The sequence below is a fragment of the Lolium rigidum genome, unplaced genomic scaffold (genome assembly GCF_022539505.1).
Source record: "Lolium rigidum isolate FL_2022 unplaced genomic scaffold, APGP_CSIRO_Lrig_0.1 contig_49117_1, whole genome shotgun sequence".
NCBI classification, from domain to species: Eukaryota; Viridiplantae; Streptophyta; class Magnoliopsida; order Poales; family Poaceae; genus Lolium; species Lolium rigidum.
Genome location: NW_025900747.1, coordinates 2,892 through 11,845, shown reverse-complemented (window position 1 = coordinate 11,845; position 8,954 = coordinate 2,892). Strand labels below are relative to the sequence as shown.

The 8,954-nt window shown below is 38.9% G+C and overlaps 1 long non-coding RNA gene across 2 annotated transcripts; it reads right to left on the bottom strand.

Annotated features, from left to right (window-relative positions):
• Positions 1–6,014: 6,014 nt before the first annotated feature.
• On the bottom strand, positions 6,015–8,391 carry LOC124681616. Of its 2 annotated transcripts, none has more exons than XR_006995958.1 (5): positions 8,205–8,391; positions 7,924–8,096; positions 7,761–7,845; positions 6,634–6,796; positions 6,015–6,483 (listed from the first exon to the last, which is right to left on the bottom strand). It is a non-coding gene; the product is annotated as an uncharacterized LOC124681616 (long non-coding RNA). The 2 variants fall into 2 exon arrangements; XR_006995959.1 differs by having other exon boundaries at positions 7,761–7,841.
• Positions 8,392–8,954: the final 563 nt, after the last annotated feature.

Below are 8,954 nucleotides of genomic sequence, written 5' to 3'. Positions count from 1 at the left end.
GGTTCGGATTTTACCTGCTGCTGCTACCTCTGAGGGTCGTCATGGTCGCACTATTCGCGGGTATGGTAAGGGTTTACTTGGCTGCGAGGTGTACAGCATGGACACCAGTCAGTTGATGCCACCGAGGCCATGGAGGAGGATTATTTCCCTTGGATCATATTCTCTCTTCCTTGGAGTGAACTATCCGATTATCATTCCAGTAGAAGACGGGGCAGAACATGACCGTCCAAATATGGCGAGAAGCAACTCTGTTTACACATCGCACCATGCAGTAGGCCTTGCATATCCTCCTTCTCCAGAAATTTGCCGCTTCAGCTTGAATTCGAAGACCGTATCGTTGGTTTCCAAACCAACATTAGATGGACATGGCGGCAGGTTCCGTTGTGGCTCATCCCAAGCTTCGCCAACGCCGGCAATGGAACCTGCCTTCGCGTCACAGGTCCAGAAAGAAGGGCTGATGTACTTTATGTAATACTCGTGTTGTAATGCAAGATTTGTATCTGTTGAACTATTTCATTTGCATGTTTATCTCTACCTAGGCTACTCCCTTTCCGTAGTTGTGTTGTACTATCTGTTGAACTATTTCCTTTGCCTGTTATCTCTACCTAGGCTACTCCTCCGTAGTTGTTAAATTGATGTAATGCTCCTACAATGCAGACTACACTGGGCGTGTGGCCCGTAATGTTATCAAACACCTTTTGTACTCGTTCTAGTAAGCATTTCACACTATAGCTCACATAATTAAAGTACTCCTACAACGTATTAGTTGAAAGATATCTCTCATAAGTAAGTACCCCTCTTTGAGCTTATGCGAAACAATTAGAAATATATACTCTCGACACAAGATTATATTAAAAACAATGGTACATAGTTCTATTAGAAAAAGAAAGTGTGAATAGTAGAATGATGGAGAAGTGTTTTTTGAGGTCTGTGCATAGCTAGTGTTCATGGTGCAAAAGCACTTAGACTAGTCACAATGGGAAGTATCGTAGACTGATACTAGTCTATGATACAACACCTTCAATGCATAGTATCATGAATTAGTATCATGCAATGTTGCGAAAAACCAATTATTCATTTCTTTCCAAACTAGCAAGGTGGCCCTCGCAAATGCGAGGGCAACATCTTATAAGGCTTCTAATTGTTCAATTTTTGTATAATGTTTTATACATAGTAACATTATAGAAGTAATGTTGTACAATTATTAAAACTACCAAACCTAGTGTTTAATGAATTTTACACAAATAAATTATTTTTAATTGCTATGTATTCTTGGCTCAACAATCAATGGACATGCCATATATTTGTTAATATACTAGCAAATGATCGGCGCGGCGGCACGCCGCGCCAGTATGTGATAAAAAAAGTAGGTGAAATATTAATAACATGAATACACCATTTAGATTGTACCATGTATTTCGCTAAAGAAAACTGTAATATGTATAAAACTGGATCAACTAAAACGGCTAAGCTAGCCAAAAAAAAAAAGATGAATATTCTATGCTATCATGTACCTATGAGGGAAATCCGCGGTGGGATCAGAGTATATGCTACGCGCAAGTATGCTCAAGCATGGAAAGACCATGATACTGCAACTGTTAGATCTTATGATATGAATGGAACACGGTGAACCGCCAATTCTGTTAAACCAGAGCAAGACACGTGTGCAGGAATTGCAACATAGATAATACTCCCTCCATATCGGATTAGTGGGCAATTACACACTTCGACAAATAAATTTGACTACTAATTTGATCAACAAAATATAAGGTATATATCACAAAAATTATATTATTGAAAACATTTTTTGAATACGAATGCTATTGCTGGAAGCGGGGATGACGCTGTCCGTGTATTTGTCTAGGGAATTGATGGAAGGACTGAAGTTGCCAAAATTAGAGCAGTTATGGACTTCTTCTTTGAAAAGCAGCGGAAAACCAAAGGGAGATGAGGATATTCAATATAGGGTATGCATTAGTTTAACTGAAGATAACACCATTATATAAGAAACTATATTACTTCGTGGTGAACAACATTGCACTACCTTCCATCGATCAACAATCGACGGATACATGTACATTAATTTTGGCTGGCATTATTGTCATGTACTTCCCCCCAAATGCAACATAAAAGATTAGTTTTGGAACTTCAGATACGTACTGGCCATAGCAGCTGGATCTCCATATATCTACAACGATTAATGTTCGTAGCCATTCAGTATTGCTAGACCAGCATGAAACTTTGAGATCATCGCAGCCTGCATCCAATGAAAATATGAAACGGTGTGAAAAAAGAATAAGATGCTAAGATGTGCTAACTCGAATCCTTCCATGGCGCAAGATGGCCAGACTAAATAAAAGAGGATGTTAAAACTGATGGTGTAGAAAAATAGTAGAAAAGGCAAAGTATATTCTTCTTTGGCAGTGAAACAGTAGGAGAGGCTCCTACTATGGTATATTACATATTAATACATAAAAATATTTACATCGTTGGGTGTAACACCCTCTAGAATCCCAGGATTACAGAGTTCAGATGTTATCTACAACAGGTAATATAAAAAAAGTGAAGTCTTTTGAGGGTCTTTGTATCTAAGAAGGTGCATATCAGCTACCACTCTAGCTCTCCAACCAGCCCTGGGCCTTACACCCTTGAAGATATAATTATTCCTTCCTTTCTTGATACCCCAGGCTAAATTTATAAAAAATTCGAACGAAAGCTCTCCTTGAATAGAATACTTCGCTTCAGCAATAGCCTCAAATCAGTTGGGCTGAAGATTCCAGTTCATATGGAATGCAATATGTTCCAAAACTAAGTAGCAAAGGAGCAACGAAGAATAGGTGTTCCAGCGTTTACTCTTCACCAGAATTGCACAATGGGCATGAAAAATTATTCCCAATGTTATAGTGCCTCCTTTTAAGCATGTTTCTGGTGTTTAATCTATCAAAGAATAATAACAATGCAAATAAGTTTAGGCCATAAATTAGACTTCCAAAATAGTTACTACCCAAAATAGTTACTACCAAAAATATAAAAGGTGCAGGTAGTAAGTACTTCTGAAGTAGTAATATTTATAATATTTTCAACAAGAATAGTTACTACCCAAAATATAGTTCCATTCGTCAACATCAGAGTAGATAAAAGTATAGTTGGGTTCCATATGTTTAGGAATCACGCATAGCTTTTCCAATCTGTTATTACAAAATGACATCGACATCTGACTATCTGAGTACAAAGCTAACTCAGGTCAAGGAAACTTAGAATCACATGTCCTATATAACTAAGGTCTTAGCAATATCTTGGCCAAAACTTTTGCATAACACTGTGAGTAGGAAAAGGAAAGAAACTCACACAACTAAATGTGCTTCACAGAAACATGCTTCTACTTGTTGTTCATATGGTATACCAATGAACTCATAAGGATACTCTGCTAGTTTAGGAGACATTCTATGAAAAAAAACTACCATGTAGAGATGAAAACATTTGACGATATAAAAGGAGGTGAGAAAAAATTATCACACTTGTCGTGGTAAGACACATGTCCTAGTTTCGATGTATCAACAAAAAACACTTCCTCTGCATACAGATTCAACCTAAATTTTTGTTTATAAAGAAATAGGGAATCACAATAGAAAAATATAAGATGATTATGTAGTGACGAAGTGTGTACAGCCTATAGACTAAGAATTTGAATGAAAGAACATCTAGTGTACCCCATATATTACTTTTAAGCCGACCAACAGGGCAATATGTTAGAGGTACATATCTTTATTCAAATGACTTCTTAATTATCAGCACCATCTAGACATAGAAGTACTTTTGGAGAGCCTATGCATTTTCTACCAACTCACCCACATGATTTTGATGTGTGCATCAAATCAGAATCCAATGGAAGCATAGCATATAGCTGATCCAACAAATTTATTGCTAAGAGCACCTCATCGAGCGTGTAGAGTTCTTCAGCTCAGTGTCCGGTGCCATGCAGAAATATAAATGTAACATGATTGTATCTCTAGTTCTGCTCTTGCATGTACATAATGGGCATCACAGGTCAACAGGAGGTGCATAATCCTTATTTGAACTTTCTCTTTTCACCCTAGATCAATTTCAATTTAGCCAAAAAAGCCAAATAAGTTTTTTGGTAAGAATACTGCAGTACATGAATATAGCATGTGACACCTAAATCTACTCTCAAAGCAAAAAAAAAAAAACATAAGAGACTGGATAGAGCAAAGCAATGTTTTGACAGCATGTATCAACGATCTGTAGAAAGCTACAAAAATATGAAGCCAAAACATGCCAGTGCAGCAGGGGGCAACTAAAACCAAGAACCTAACATGTGTACAGCTAACCTAATATTTAGTATAGTAGTTATATAATCCGTAATCAAAATATATGGAAAAGGTAAAAGCAAGGATCTTTCATGATTTATTCGAACTGATCGTGGCAAAGCTAGAGCTGATCCGACTAAATCCTTTGTAACCGGAAAATAAATATAGGTCTAACACTGAGATTGCTCTCAATGATTATTTATGAAGACATTTAGCAAATCAAAGTTAATTTATACATGTTAAATTTAGAAACAATAATACATACTTTCAAACTACACTATTTTAAAAACCATATGTCCTAAGGAGGGAAAAACTTCATTACCCACAGCAATATCCTATTGCATGTAGAGCTGAAATGAATGATATAAAGAGATGTCGTGTCTCCTACAGATGATCTGTCACCTAGATCTTAACAGGAAAAACTATTGAAGATACATTCCCATCTCATGTTAATGTTTAGAATAAAAAAAATTCAACACGCATTAGTTTCCGACACCACATGCAAATTAAACATGCTTCATCAATTGTCTAGACTGAATTTAAGTGCAAGATACAATCCCGTGCATCCTTAACTATGAAAAGGCCTATCTTGAGCATATATATGCATTATCTCTAGAATAACACATGTCTTGACATGAAAAGATCAATTGACAAACTACTCAGGCATCCTACTACTCGGGGGAACTGTAAAGTGTATCTTAGTTGGAAAGAACAACACATATGCAGTTGAATGTATATGGTTACCCTTTCAAGATAAAGCATTAAAAAAAACTTCCTCTGATAACAACTAATGTTTGATGTCTGTACGTAGTTGTTACAACATGAATTAGATGCTATCTCACTGAAACAGGAAATGAAAGAACTTCAAACTATGGCAGGCCTAAGATGTATGACCCGACATAATATTAAAGATTCATAAGCTGGTAGCAGCTCTCTTCACTTCGATATCAAATAAGACCAAGTAAATAATCCAGATCTAATTCGATTCAGAAAGCGTGAACATATTCTCAAATGCAGAATCACCAAAAATAAAGGAGGAATACAATGTACCTACCAAGGTACTGCTACATCTAAATCTTGACCCTAATAGACCATTTCAGATATATACATGATTGGGAGCTTGCCATGCATTTGTGCTTTTCTGTGATAGCAGAGAACTAATCACTAAATGGGTGAATCAAGCAACTAACATATGCATCTGTCAACCACTGAAGCTCAACAACCGGCCATGGCTAAAAATCGTTGAAGATTCCAACAAAACTGACATATTTTATCTAACAATACTAAAACGTATAGAACATTTGGATCCAGAAGGAAATTTAAATCTACAACAAAATATATAGCTGGTGCGTTGATTTTTCCTAAAGTAACACACCAGCGATATATTTTGTTGTAGACTTTAATCTTGGATTCGAATACAGTGTTAAATTTCTTGCTGAATAGTACAACAGTATTGGCAAATTAAAGACGGAAATAAAAATTGTAGGGAAATCACCAAACATATGGATTCCTTCTCTGAATCAATTCAGACACAAAATATTCAGAAGCAGAAAAGAAAATTCTTTCTTGTATTAATAAAGTAGAATGGATTATGACACAAAATTGTGGTTGTTTGAAGATCTCTCCATGACACGTACTACAAGTGATTATTGATGAATTAAGGACCCTCAATAAAAATATCTATGCATGGTTTGAGACGAAAATAAATCAATTCATATTAACTGCAGCCTCAAGAGTCAAGAAGTAAAAGACAAGTTAGTTCACTGATGCACAAGAAACAAACTAACCAGGTTTTCCAATTTGACACGGCGCACAACAATGAAGAACTGAAAGAGATCAACACCACCAGGACAGACGCGACAAACTTTCTTGTGTGTTTGGCAGTACTGTGGGATAGCAAACATGGAATGAATCCAAGGGAAAAATAGTATCGAACCTTACTTTATTTTATCTCTGAACTGGTCAATTCGATTGGCTGGGATGCAGCCTTCCATTTTGTTGCCCTGAAACATCATTCAATTTTTGAATGTATAATTGTCTAGGGAAATTTAATTTCGATACTAAATGATCGTACAACAGAAAAAAGTTTAACATCCCTTTACTATACTGCACAAAGCCATTCACTCGAAATATAAGGACAGCAGGTGCACCATGCCTGATAGGGAAAAGAAATTGTCCATTGACTGTTTTTCATACAATATAGTGGGTATTGACAGATAAGGGGGTAAATAACTCGAGTTAATTAAATGCATTGAGGTCATGAGCGATAATGACTGATTGAAGTTTCTGAATATTTAGAAGGTACCTCTTGGTCAATGACAATGAAGTCCACCTCAAACAAATTTTGCCAGGTTGCTTGATCCCTATGTTCCCAGATTCGAGCGACACACACAATGGTCTTCCATTGAAACCCTCGAGGTGACAGATCCTTCACCAAGGTTGTATCCATGACTGCTCTTCTGGTGTCCCTATAAGAAGATACATTCAGTAATGGTGGACATGAACAGTGGTACAAATCACAGCTGTAATGATGCAAAAACTAAATGTAAATTGGCCAATTAAATGGATGCTAGCAAACGGGACAATCTAAGCCAATCCAAGAAAAAATATACCATTAACTGATGCCAAATGATAGTTATTCTCTGCATTCAAATGTAAATATTACTATCCGTGATTGTGAAAATCAGGTAATTTGTGAGCAGACCTTGTGATTCAGACAGACCAAAGTAATACTAACTAAAATATACAAATATGTCGTAATGAGTTTTTTTCGCAGACATGTATTGGTCATCGGTATGCTTATGTATCATCAATGTAGAATAGACACTCATTGCTCGTCGCTGTATGCTTATGTAGTATCGATGCTAGGGAGAAAGAATGAATATCCAACAATATACAATAAAAGCCAAATGAACCAAAGGGCAAGCGTCTTACCACTTAGTTTATATATGATGGTACGTGTACTAATTGGAGACTGGGTGAGGCTCATCGAGATGGGACACAAGTTGGGAGCCAACAATGCACCGGTGTTGAGAATCATGTGGCTTGGAAGAAAAAATCATGAATTTTTCTTTACATCTAAATATACAGCTAGCTTAATTATTCATCTAGATAAGTTTTAAATTCAGACACCAGATTTACAAAGAAACGACAAATGTATAAATTGTTCAGACCATTGGCTCAGGAAATCTAGCAAGCTGGTATATGCCAAAATGACAAATGTATAAATTGTTCAGACCTAGGCATCAATACGATTAGTTAATGGTGATGATAACTAAGATTTATCCTGTATGAAGAACAGGCAAAATGCAAATCCTCTCCATGAGGAACATCGTCCAACTTCATCGGCTAACACTCCAGTTAGTAGATGTAGACTGAGCAAAGGTAATATGTAAAACATCTACAATGCTTCGTGTAAATATCAAAGCGGACCTTTTGTGGTGCCGTTTGTGGCGTTGCAGACCAGACCTCCATCCCTTCATTCAGCTCGAACCGATAGGGCTAAAAACTTACCTTTCTATCCAGTCAGACATAAGACGATTTGTCAGATTTTTTTATAAATTAAATGGGCTGGGAATTTATTAGTGAATGTTACCTGCCTGTGTAGTGGCAGCAATATAGTTGGTCCACTCCGCCGCCTAGCTGACGGTTACGTCTGCTGACTCTGCTTCAAATTAACGGCCCTATACTTGGGCTTTTACTAAGTAATTGTGGCAAATTATAAAATATCTCTCCTAATCTTCCTCTGGTGCATCAAACATCATCAGACTGCAATTGATACACCGATTGTTCAAAAATCTGTGAAGCTGTGGGGATTTGGAGGAAGCAGAGAAAGGGGATCGTGGTAGGCTGGCTGGATTAGATTGAATCTCTTACCTTTCCAAAAATTTGGGGATGGCACAGAGAGATGACATTGGTTGGCGGCCCATATGAGATGGGAGAGACCTTCCCTTTGTCGTCTCCAAGGTCTGCTGATGCTGCTCGTCCTGCCTTCACGGACGTAGCGCCCCACCGTGGTGGTCGCCCCGGATCTTCCCTGCTCCTTGCGCCCCCCAAATTTGGCAGCAGAGGCAGAGGCTGGCGGATAACGCCGTTGCTGGTTTTGCAGTGGATGCAAGGACACGGCAGCAAAGGTCGAGAACTCGAGATCCTTGCTAGCGCCAAGCACTGCGCCCGTGGCCATCTTAAACGGCAGGTTCCTCCTCCCTTCACATCCACCTAGAACAACACAGGGAAACCCAAGATCAGCAGAAGACAAACCGACAGAAGGCAAAGGCAAAGCCTCTGGGAGGCTGGGAGCCAAAATCTGATTGCCGTGTTGGTGTCGCCTGTGTCGCCAGCACCAGCAGTGCTGCCGCCTATCCTCTCTGTTTCGTCCTGGACGGCGGCGGATGCTTGGCGAATTTGCGGTTGAGGCGCGGGCAAAGGGCGGATGAACGGCGAACGACTGGCTAGATGCAGTTGCCGCGATTTCCGGTGGTAGCGGCGGCGGCCACCGACGCGGCCGACTGGCTAGACACGGTATCCGGAGGTAGCGGCGGCGGCCACCTGACGCAAGGACGCTCCGACGGAGAGGAACACCATGACGGCGCCGGCGCGACGACTGCTATCGGCGGTGGCGACGAC